Below are 13,310 nucleotides of genomic sequence, written 5' to 3'. Positions count from 1 at the left end.
CTTGTGAGAAGGGGGAAGGAAAGCGAAGAATGGGTAAAAATATCTCACTTTAAAGAGGTGTTGAAGAAAAAGATTTTTATAAAAAAAAGATTTTTTATAAAATACTAGCAAAGGAAATCACAGCATTATGTCACAAAGATCATATGCTATGACCAGAAAGGATTTATATCAGTATTGCAAGGATAGTTCAAAATTAGGAAAACTATCATCAAAATTAACCATATCAGTAACAATAACAACAAAAATAAAGAGAATTATATCAATAGAAGCAGAAAAAGTTTTTGACAAACTACAATATTCATTCCTTATTAAAAACACTAGAAATCATAGGAATCAATGGAGCCTTTCTTAAAAATGGTAAAACCAGAGCAAGGATTTTATATAATGGGATAAATTTAAAGGGTTCCCAGTAAGAGCAGAAGTGAAGTAAGGATGTCCATCAACACTTCTACAGTATTATTCAATATTGTATTAAAAATGAGAGCTATAGCAACAAGACAAGAAAAAGGAATTAAAAAATAAAAATAGGCAATGAGAAAACAAAACTATCACTCTTTGCAAATGATATCATGGTATACTTAGAAAACCTCAGAGAATCAAAAAACCTAGATGAAACAAACAACTTCAGCAAAGTTACAGGATATAAAATAAACGCACATAATTCATCAGCATATCTACATACTACCAAAAAACTCCACTCCTAACAGTGAGAGCAAGAAAGAGAAATTCCACTTAAAATACTTAGGTAGTATTTTACTCGTTAATACAAACTCAGGGAGTAAATGAACACAATTACAAAACATTTGAAACAAATAAAGACAGAGCTAATGAGCTGGACATATATTAACTGCTCATGGGTTGGTCATGCTAATATAATAAAAATGACAATTCTACGTAAGTTAATTTTTTTATTCAGTGCTATAGCAATAAAGCCACTGAAACAATTATTTTATAGACCTAGGAAAAATGTAACAAAATTCATTTGGAAAAACAAAAGATCAAGAATATCGGGGTGGCTAGGTGGCACAGTGGACAGAGCACTGGCCCTGGAGTCAGAAGTACCTGAGTTCAAATCTGACCTCAGACACTTAATAATCACCTAGCTGTGTGGCCTTGGGCAAGCCACTTAACCCCATTGCCTAGCAAAAACTTAAAAAAAAAAAAAGAATATCAAGGAATGAATGAAGTGAAATGTCAAGGAAGGAGACAATGGTAATCATTAAAAGGATCTGGTACTGGCTAAGAAATAGAATGGTTTATCAGTGGAACAGATTAGGTACTAAACAGTAGTAAATGACCTTGTAATTTGATAATCACAAAGAATGCAGTCCTTGGGGTAAGAATTCAACATTTGACAAAAATGGCTGAGAAAACAGAAAAGCAGTTTGATAGAAACTAGGTTTCACTTCACATTTTATAGAAACTGGATAAATGATTAGACATAAAGGGTTATATTATAATTAAATTAGGGGAGCATGGAGAAACATCAATAAAGGAAGAATTTATAACCAAAAAAGAAAAAGACAGTATTACAGGAAGTAAAATAGATCATACAGATTACATGGAACTAAAAAGTTTTTGCTCAAACAAAACAAATACAGTCAAAATTAGAAGACAAACAAGAAACTAGGGGAAAAAACTTTATATTAAGTTTCTCTGATAAAGGCCTCTCTTCTTAAATATAAAGAGAACTGAATGAAATTTAATAAAATGAGAAGCATTCCTCAATGGATAAATGGTCAAAGAATATGAAAAGAAAGTTTTCAGAAGAAAAAATAAAAGCCATCAATAGCTACAAGAAAAAATGCTCTACCTACATTACTATCGATTAGAGAAATGCCAATGAAAACAACTCTAGGAAACTATCTCACTCCTAATAGATTGTATAACAAGACAGAAAATGAAAATGACAAATGTTAGTGGGGACACTAATGCACTGTTGGTAGAGCTGTCAATGGGTTCAACCACTCTGGAGTACAATTTAGAACTACACCCAGGGGCTATAAAACTGCACATTCCTTAAAGCATCAGTCATCAAAACTGTCTGGTATGGGCTAAGAAAGAGAGTGGTGGACCAGTGGAATAGATTAGGTGCAATAGCAGGAAATGATTATAGTAATCTGCTTCTTGATAAACCCAAAGAGTCCAACTATTGTGCTAAAAAGTCTCCCTTTGATAAAAAAAAAAAAACAAACTGCTGGGAAAACTGGAAGTTAGTATGGAAGAAACTTAGATTAGACCAACACCCCACACCCTATACCAAGATAAGATCCAAGTGGATACAGGATTTAGACATAAAAAACAATACTATAAGCAAATTAGGAGATCAAGGACTAGTTTACCTGTCAGATCTATGGAAAGGGAAGCAGTTTATGATTAAGGAAGAGACAGAAAACATGACTAAAAACAAACTAGATGATTTTGATTACAATAAACTAAAAAGCTTTTGCACAGACAAAACCACTGTAACCAAGATCAAAAGAAATGTAGTAAACTGGGAAACAATCTTTACAACTAATGATTCTGACAAAGGACTCATTTCTAAAATATACAGAAAACTGAGTTATATTTTTGTTTGTTTGGGTTTTTTTTAGGATTTTTCAAGGCAAATGGGGCTAAGTGGCTTGCCCAAGGCCACACAGCTAGGTAATATATAAGTGTCTGAGGCCAGATTTGAACTCAGATACTCCTGACTCCAGAGCCGGTGCTCTAGCCACTTTGCCACCTAGCTGCCCCTGTGAGTCATATTTAAAAAAAAAAAAGCCATTCCCCAAGAGATCAAAGCCATCCATAGTCATATGAAAAATTGCTCTAAATCATTAATTATTAGAGAAATGCAAATTAAAGCTTCTCTGAGGTACCACCTCACACCTCTCAGACTGGCCAATATGACCAGAAAGGATAATGATCATTGTTGGAAGGGATGTGGGAAAACTGGGACACTATTGCACTGTTGGTGGAGTTGTAAACTCATCCAACCTTTCTGGAGAGCAGTCTGGAACTATGCCCAAAGGGCAACAAAAATGTGCATACCCTTTGACCCAGCAATGCCACTGCTGGGTCTATACCCCAAAGAGATGATGAAAAAGGGTAAAAACATCACTTGTACAAAAATATTCATAGTAGCCCTGTTTGCTGTGACAAAGAATTGGAAATCAAATAAATGTCCTTCAATTGGGGAATGGCTTAGCAAATTGTGGTATATGTATGTCATGGAACACTATTGTTCTATTAGAAACCAGGAGGGATGGGAATTCAGGGAAGCCTGGAGGGATTTGCATGAACTGATGCTGAGTGAGATGAGCAGAACCAGAAAAACACTGTATACCCTAACAGCAACGTGGGGGTAATGATCAACCTTGATGGACTTGTTCATTCCATCAGTGCAACAATCAGGGACAATTTGGGGCTGTCTGCAATGGAGAATACCATCTGTATCCAGAGAAAGAACTGTGGAGTTTGAACAAAGTTCAAGCACTATTCCCTTTAATTTAGGGAAAAAAAACTGCTATCTTATTGTCTGATCTTGTTATCTCTTATACTTTGTCTCTTCCTTAAGGATATGATTTCTCTCTCATCACACTCAATTTGGATCAATCTACAACATGGAAACAAAGTAAAGACTGACAGATTGCTTTCCGGGGGGGGGGGGGGGGGGGGGAGTAAGATTGGGGGGAAAAATGTAAAACTCAAAAGAAATAAAATCTTTAAAAAAAAAATCAAGCAAATGTCTTTCAATTCGAGAATGGCTTAGCAAACCCAGCAGTTTTTTTTTGTTTTTTTTTTTATCAAAGAGAGAGTTTTTATCCCAATAGCTGGACTCTTTGTGTTTATCAAACAGCAGATTACTATAATCATTTCCAGCTGTTGCACCTAATCTATTCCACTGGTCCATTCTCCAGTAAAACTCAAAATAAATAAAATCTTTAATGGGGAAAAAAACTGCACACTATCCCCCCCCCCACCAGGAAATGATATTTTATTTATTTTTCCAACTGCATGCAATGGTAGAATTCAACAATCATTTTTTTTTTTTGCTAGGTTGAGTTTTACATTTTTCTCCCTCCCTCCTTCTTCTGACAGAAAGACATCTATGATAGGCTCTACATGCTTACATGCTAAAAATAAATCCTTATTAATCATCCTGTGAAAGAAGAATCAAATCAAAATAGGAAAAATTTAGAAGAAAGACATAATAACCAAGACAACTTTTAAAAATTGAAAATTAGAAGCTTAGGCCTGCATTCACACATTCTCTGGATGTGGATGCTTTTTTCCATCACAAGTCCTTTAGAATTGTCTTTGAGTATTGTACAGATGAGATGAACAAGTCCATCATAGCTGATCATCACCCCATGTTACTGCGAGTGTGTATAATGTTCTTTTGGTTCTGCTCATCTCACTCTGCTTCAATTAATGCAAGTCTTTCCAAACTTTTCTGAAGTCCCATTCCTCATGACTTCTTATAGATCAATAGTGTTCCATCACATACATATAACACAATTTGTTCAGCCATTTCCCAACTGATGGACATCCCTCAATTTCTAATTCTTTGCCATAACAAAAAGAGCAGCTATAAATCATTTTGTAATCATGGGTTTATTCTTCCTTTTGGGGGCTCTCTTGGGATACAAACGCAGTAAGTGATTTATTGCTAGATCAAAAGGTATCCACAGTTTTATTACCTTTTGGATGTAGTTCCTGATTGTTCTCCAGAAACGTTAGATCAGTTCACAATTCTACCAGCTATGTTGGTGTCCCAGTTTTCCCACATCCCCTCCAACTCTGATCATTTTTCTTTTTTCAGTCATATTGGTCACTTTGACAGACTGAGGTGGTACCTCAAGAGTTGTTTTAATTTGAATTTACCAATCACTAATGATTTAAAACTTTTTTATATGACTATAGATAGCTTTAATTTCTTCATCTGAGAATTTCCCGCTTTTATCCTTTGATCATTTATCAATTGGAGAATGACTTGTAGTCTTATAAATTTGATTTGGTTCTCTATATACATGTTTTAGAAATGAGTCCTTTTGCATCTCTGGCAGCCATGGCTGCATCACAACAGATGAGATGGGCCTGGGCAAGACTTTGCAGTGCATCACACTGATGTGGACGCTCCTGCGCCAAAGTCTCAAGGGCAAGCCTGAAATTGACAAAGGTTGTGATGGTCTCCCCCTCCAGTCTGGTCAGGAACTGGTCCAGTTAAATACATAAGTGGTTGGGGGGCTGGGTCCAGTCCCTCGCTATTGATGGGGGCTCCAGGGAGGAGATCAACCAGAAATTGGGTACTGACTAAACACCTTCACTGCTTTCCACATATGCTCTTTGACTGAATTTCCCATCCCAGTTGTTTGTTAAGTGGGGGAGCTACACTGAAGGTGGGGAAGACAGTACATGGGAAATGGAAAGGAACTCTAGAAACAACATTCTCATCCTTAATGATTTTTTGATTAAACAGTTTGACATTTAAAAAAAAAAATGAGTCCTTTGTCAGAAACACTAATTGTAAAATTGTTTCCCAACTTACTGCCTTCCTTTTAATTTTGGTTTCATTGGTTTTATTTGTGTAAAAACCTTTCAATTTAATTTTTGCATTTTATAATGTTCTCTATCTCTCCTTTGGACATTAATTGCCCCCATTTCCTTAGATATGACAGATAAACTATCCCTTGTTCTCACTGGTTTACAAATATCACCTTTTCTATCTAAATCCTGAACCCATTTAGACTTTATCTTGGTATGGGGTGTGCTGCCATATAATACTATCTACTAGTTTTCCCAAAAGTTTTTTTTTTTTTAACAAAGAATGACTTCTTATCCCAAAAGCTAGCAGCTTTGGGTTTATCAAACAGTAGATCATTATAGTCAATTACCGCTGTCTCTTTTGCATCTAGTACATTGCACTGATCTACCACTCTATTTCTTAGCCAGTATCAAACAGTTTTGATGACTTAAAGCTTTATAATATAATTTTAAATCTGGTAGAGCAAGGCTGCATTCCTTTGCATTTTTTTCATTAACTCCCTTGATATTCTTGACCTTTTGTTCCTGCATATGAATTTAGTTACTATTTTTTTCCTAGATCACTAAAGCATGTTTTTCAAAATTTGGTTGTTATGGCACTAAATAAAGTGCCATTATGCCATAAATAAGAATTAATTTAGTTACAATTGTAATTTTTAATTATATTAGCTCAGCCTACCCATGAGCAACTGACATTTGTCTAGTTATTTAGATCTAATTTTATTTGTGTGAAAAGTGTTTTATAGTTGTTTTCATACAGTTTCTGAGTTTGCACTGGCAGTTAGATTCCCAAGTTATTTTATAGTGTTTACAGAGTGCACACCCTTTAAGTCAGCCATACCACAACTAGGTCTGTTGTATCCCAAAGAAAAGGGAAAAGACCCCCAAGTGTACAAATATTTATAGCAGTTCTTTATGTGGTGACAAAGAATTGGAAACTAATGGAATGCCCATCAATTGGGGAATGGCTAAACAACTTGTGGTACATGATTGTGATAGAGGCGCTGGTGTTGGTGCTGTCCCCCTGGAGCTTGGGGAAGGGGCTGCATGGAGAGGTCTGGTGCAGAACAGCTGCAGACACCATCCCTGGGCATCTCTGGTCTGAGAAACTCTGAGTCCACGCCCATTGCACTGAGGTCTCCTCCCAAACAAATGCAAATTACTTCTGCCTCAGGCCCAGGTGTGTGAGCAAAAGAACCAGCCCAGCTAAGGAATCACCTCAGGTCAGGGTAAAGCCCACCATTGATTGAAGGCAAAAGAATTCAATAGCTCCAATTCCCTCCCTCAAGCAAAGGGAGAAGGCCTCCCAACCAAGGTCACAGACACCCCAGAGCGGGCAACCAGCACCTCTTACTGGCCAGCCAGAGAAACTGTACTCAGTAAAGGCTTTAGAGATCCCAAGCCCAGGTGAACAGCCCCACCCAACTCAAGGTCTTAGGATAATGAAGAAGGGTCATCGGAAAGGTGGATCCAGAGAAAAATTCCTGGAAGGGAAAGACCCCAACCCAGAGAGACCTGGAACCTCTGAGGAGAATACAATCTGGTCTCCAGCACAGAAAGACTTCCTTGAAGAAATAAGTAAGGAGTTTAAAAATCAACTGGAAAATTTGGGGGACACAATTAATACCTTGCAACAAGAAAACAAAACCTTAGAAAGTACAATTGGAAAAACACAAAAGGAGAATAAATCTCACAGATCATCAATTGGACAATTACAAAATGAGAATAATTCTCTCAGATCCTCAAATGAGCAAATGCAAAAAGAAATTAATTCTCTCAAAACCTCAATTGGTCAAATGGAAAGCTCTTTCAAAAGTAGAATTGACCAATTGGAAAAAGTTAATGAAGAAAACTCCTCCCCACCAGAAAATAATGGAGTCTACAGAAACTAATGACTCCATGAGACAGCAAGAGTCAGTTAAACAAAATCAAAAAATAGAAAAAATAGAAGCAAATGTGAAATACCTCATCAACAAAACCACTGACCTCGAGAATAGATCGAGGAGGGGAAACCTGAAAATTATAGGACTTCCTGAAAACATTGAAGAGAAAAAAAAGCCTGGACTTAATATTACAGGATCTAGTGATGGAAAACTGCCCTGACATCATGGAATCGGAGGGCAAACTAGTTATTGAAAGAGTACATCGATCCGAACCAGGAAAAGATCCTAAAAGGAAAACACCAAGGAATGTTGTGGCCAAACTCCAGAACTATCAGATAAAAGAGAAAATCCTGCAAGCAGCCAGAAAGAAACAATTTAAATATCAAGGAGCCACAGTAAGGATCACGCAGGACCTGACGGCATCAACTTTAAGGGATCGAAGGGCCTGGAACGAGATATTTCGAAGAGCACGAGAGCTTGGAATGCAGCCAAGAATCTACTTTCCTGCAAAGCTGAGCCTTCTCTTCCAGGGAAAAAGATGGACATTTAACGAAATGGAAGAATTCCAAAAATTTCTGATGAAAAGACCAGAGCTAAACATAAAATTTGGATATCAAACAGGAGGTTCAAGAGACACATGAAAAGGTAAAAAAAAGGGGGGGGCAGTAAAAGGAAAAAAATGCAATCCAGCAAGTTGAAACTGGCTATATCCCAGCATGGGGGGGATATAAATAAATCCTGAGAAATGTAACTCTAACAGAGAGAATATACCTAGCCAGAAATGATGGACATCCATGACCTATCCATGAGACTGATATCTAATGGGATGTAACTGGCTTTTAACTCCACTGGGGAGAAAGACTCTAATAACTCTCAGGAATTTGGACTCTATTCAACAGAATATACTGAACTAGAAAGGGACAGACACTCAGAATTTTCTATGACTTCGATAGAATGATCTAAAAAAAAAATACACTACCTCCCTAAAAAGGGGGACAGGAAAGAGACGGGAGGAAGAAGGGGATTGAATGGGACAAATCTCATTACACTAAGAGGTACAAAAAACCTATGGTAATAGAGGGGAAGAAGGGAGTAGAGGAGAAACACCTGAATCTTCTTCTCATCAGACTTGGCTTAAAGTCAACCTACACATACTCAGTTAACTTATAAAACATCTAACCTTTGAAGAAGTAAAAGGGGAAAAGGGGAGGGGGGACAGAGAAAGGGAAGGGGAGTGGAGTAAATAAGGGGAAATAACAAAAGGAAGGGAAGGGAACAGGGAAAGGGGAAAGAAAGGGGAGGGTGTGATATAGGAGGGCAAACACACTGAAGGAGGTGGTATTCAAAAACAAAATACTGGGGAATATGGATAAAAGGGGGGGGGAAGGGGGAAAATACAAACAGAGGGAAGATAGCACAGAGGGCAATAAAGAATTAGTAATCATAACCTTGAATGTGAATGGGATGAACTCTCCCTTAAAATGTAAGCAAATAGCAGAATGGATTAAAAACCAGAATCCTACAATATGCTGCTTACAAGAAACTCATTTGAAGCAGAGAGATACATATAGAGTAAAGGTAAAAGGTTGGAGCAAAATATATTTTGCTTCAGCTGAAGTAAAAAAAGCAGAGGTAGCAATCCTTATCTCAGACAAAGCAGCAGCAAAAATGGATAGTGTTAAAAGAGATAAGGAAGGAAACTTTATCCTCCTAAAAGGTACCATAGACAATAAAGTCATTTCAATATTGAATATATATGCACCCAGTGGGACAGCACCCAAATTCTTAGAGGAGAAGCTGAAAGAATTACAGGAAGACATAGACAGCAAAACTCTACTAGTAGGAGACCTCAACCTCCCGCTATCAGATCTAGATAAATCAAATCATAAAACAAACAAGAAAGAAATTAGGGAGGTAAATAGATTGTTAGAAAAATTAGATATGGTAGACTTATGGAGGAAACTGAATGGGGATAGGAAGGAATATACCTTTTTCTCTGCAGTACATGGAACTTATACAAAAATTGACCATGTACTGGGGCATAAAAACCTAATGATCAACTGCAGAAAGGCAGAAATAGTGAATACAGCTTTCTCAGATCACAATGCAATAAAAGTCATATGCAATACTGGGCCAAGGAGATATAGACCCAGAGCAAATTGGAAACTGAACAACCTCATCTTAAAAAATGAGTGGACCAAAAAACAAATTATAGAAAGAATTAACCATTTTATCCTAGATAATGATAATAATGAAACAACATACCAAAACCTATGGGATTCATTCAAAGCAACTCTCAGGGGATATATTATAGCTCTAAATGCTTATATGAATAAATTGGAGAAAGAGGAAATCAATGAACTAAACATACAACTAAAAAAAATTACAGAACAAATCAAAAATCCCCAATCAAATACCAAATTAGAAATTTTAAAAATCAAAGGAGAAATTAATAAAATTGAAAGCAAAAAAAACTATTGAATTAATAAATAAAACCAAAAGTTGGTATTATGAAAAAACCAATAAAACTGATAAACCTCTGGTCAATTTGATTTTAAAAAAGAAAGAAGAAAACCAAATTGCTAGTATTATAAATGAAAAAGGTGAACTCACCACCAATGAGGAGGAAATTAAAGTAATAATTCGAAATTATTTTGCCCAACTCTATGCCAATAAATTTGATAATCTAAGTGAAACGGATTAATATTTACAAAAATATAAGTTGCCCAGGTTAAATGAAGAAGAGATTAAATACCTAAACAACCCTATCTCAGAAAAAGAAATTCAACAAGCCATTAGTGAACTCCCTAAAAAAAAATCTCCAGGGCCTGATGGATTCACAAGTGAATTCTACCAAACATTTAAGGAACAATTGGTTCCAATCCTATATAAACTCTTTGGAAAAATAGGGAAAGATGGAACTCTGCCTAACTCTTTCTATGAAACCAATATGGTACTGCTACCTAAACCAGGGAGAGTTAAAACAGAGAAAGAAAATTATAGACCTATTTCCCTGATGAATATAGATGCAAAAATCCTAAATAGAATCTTAGCAAAACGACTACAACAAGTCATCACTAGGATAATACATTATTATCAAGTAGGATTTATTCCAGGAATGCAGGGTTGGTTCAATATTAGGAAAACTGTTAGTATACTCAATTATATCAATAACAAACCTATCAGAAACCATATGATCATATCAATAGATGCTGAAAAAGCTTTTGACAAAATACAGCATCCATTCCTATTAAAAACACTAGAGAGTGTAGGAATAAATGGACTGTTCCATAAAATAATTAGCAGTATCTATCTGAAAACATCAACAAGCATTATACTCAATGGGGAGAGGCTAGAGGCATTCCCAATAAGATCAGGGGTCAAACAAGGGTGCCCATTATCACCACTACTATTCAATATTGTATTAGAAATGTTAGCATCAGCAATTAGAGAAGAAAAAGAAATTAAAGGAATTAGAATTGGGAAGGAAGAGACAAAACTCTCACTATTCACAGATGACATGATGGTCTACCTAGAGAATCCCAAGAAATCATCTAAAAAACTACTGGAAACAATTAGCAATTTTAGCAAAGTTGCAGGTTATAAAATAAACCCCCATAAATCCTCAACTTTCCTATATATGACTAGCAAGAAACAGCAGGAAGAGCTAGAAAGAGAAATTCCATTCAAAGTAACCTCAGACAGTGTAAAATACTTGGGAGTCTATTTGCCAAGACAGACTCAGAATCTTTTTGAAAACAATTATAAAACACTTCTCACACAAATTAAATCAGATTTAAATAACTGGGCAAATATCAACTGCTCATGGATAGGTAGAGCTAATATAATAAAAATGACAATTCTACCAAAACTAAACTATCTGTTTAGTGCCCTACCAATCAAAATTCCAAAAAATTACTTTAATGAGCTAGAAAAAATTGTAAGTAAATTCATATGGAGAAATAAGAAGTCAAGAATTGCCAGGAGCTTAATGTAAAAAAGTGCAAAAGAAGGTGGCTTAGCACTACCCGATCTAAAATTATATTATAAAGCATCAGTCATCAAAACTGTTTGGTATTGGCTAAGAAATAGAGTGGTGGACCAGTGGAATAGAATAGGTGTAAAAGCAGGAGAGGATTATAGTAAGCTGCTGTTTGATAGACTCAAAGAGTCAGGCCACTGGGATAAAAACTCCCTCTTTGATAAAAACTGCTGGGATAATTGGAAGTTAGTATGGAAGAAACTTAGATTAGACCAACACCTCACACCCTTTACCAAGATAAGATCCAAATGGTTACAGGACATAGACATAAAAAACAATACTATAAGCAAATTAGAAGATCAAGGACTAGTCTACCTGTCAGATCTATGGAAAGGGAAACAGTTTATGACTAAGGAAGAGTTGGAGAACATCACTAAAAACCAATTAGATGATTTTGATTACATTAAATTAAAAAGTTTTTGCACAGATAAAACCAATGTAATCAAGATCAAAAGAAAAAGTAGTAAATTGGGAAACAATCTTTACAACTAATGATTCTGACAAAGGACTCATTTCTAAAATATACAGAGAACTGAGTCATATTTTTAAAACAAAAATCCATTCCCCAATTGACAAATGGTCAAAGGATATGCAAAGGCAATTTACAGATGAGGAGATCAAAGCAATCCATAGCCATATGAAAAAATGCTCTAAATCATTAATTATTTGAGAAATGCAAATTAAAGCTTCTCTGAGGTACCACCTCACACCTCTCAGATTGGCCAGTATGACCAGGAAGGATAATGATCATTGTTGGAAGGGATGTGGGAAATCTGGGACACTATTACACTGTTGGTGGAGCTGTGAACTCATCCAACCCTTCTGGAGAGCTATTTGGAACTATGCCCAAAGGGCAACAAAATGTGCATACCCTTTGACCCAGCAATACCACTACTGGGTCTATACCCTGAAGAGATGAGGGAAAAGGGTAAAAACATTACTTGTACAAAAATATTTATAGCAGCCCTGTTTGTGGTGGCAAAGAATTGGAAATTCAGTAAATGTCCTTCAATTGGGGAATGGCTTTGGAAACTGTGGTATATGTATGTCATGGAACACTATTGTTCTATTAGAAACCAGGAGGGTCGGGATTTCAGGGAAACCTGGAGGGATTTGCATGAACTGATGCTGAGTGAGATGAGCAGAACCAGAAAAACACTGTACACCCTAACAGCAACGTGGGGGTGATGATCAACCTTGATGGACTTGCTCATTCCATCAGTGCAACAATCAGGGACAATTTGGGGCTGTCTGCAGTAGAGAATACCATCTGTTTCCAAAGAAAGAACTGTGGAGTTTGAACAAAGTACAAGGACTATTCCCTTTAATTCGGGAAAAAAAAAAAAACCCAGATGTCTTATGGTTTGATCTGGTTACCTCTGAGAATTCTGTTCTCTTTAAGGATATGATTTCTCTCTCATCACACCCAATTTGGATCGAGGTACAACATGGAAACAAAGTAAAGACTGATGGAGTGCTATCTCTGGGGTGGGGGTGGGGGGAGGGAAGCAAGATTGGGGGAAAACTGTAAAACTCAAATAATATCTTTAATAAAAATTTAAAAAAAAGAAAAAGAAAAAAGAAAAAACTGAGAAGACTTAGATGAACTCATACAAAGTGAAGTGAGCAGAACTAGTAGAACACTGTACACAGTAACAGCAAAGTAAAGATGATGAACTGTGAAAGACTTAGCTATTCTGATCAAGCATTGACCTAAGACAATTCCAAGGGTCTCCTGATGAAAAATGCTAGCCACTTAAAGAGAAAAGAATTTATGGAATCTGAATGCGTACTTCAAAATTTTTTTTCTTATTTTTGTTGTTTTGCTTGTGTTTTCTTTTGCAACATGACTAATA

The 13,310-nt window shown here is 36.2% G+C and overlaps 1 protein-coding gene across 3 annotated transcripts in view; it reads right to left on the bottom strand.

Moving 5' to 3' along the window:
• The window catches only part of GK5 (glycerol kinase 5), a 70,940-nt gene that overhangs the window by 15,957 nt on the left and 41,673 nt on the right, over positions 1-13,310 (bottom strand). The gene's annotated exons all lie outside the window — the stretch shown is intronic.

Source organism: Macrotis lagotis, chromosome 6 (genome assembly GCF_037893015.1).
Source record: "Macrotis lagotis isolate mMagLag1 chromosome 6, bilby.v1.9.chrom.fasta, whole genome shotgun sequence".
Classification (NCBI taxonomy): Eukaryota; Metazoa; Chordata; class Mammalia; order Peramelemorphia; family Peramelidae; genus Macrotis; species Macrotis lagotis.
Note: the sequence above shows the minus strand (reverse complement) of the source record. Positions and strands in the feature narration are given on the sequence as shown.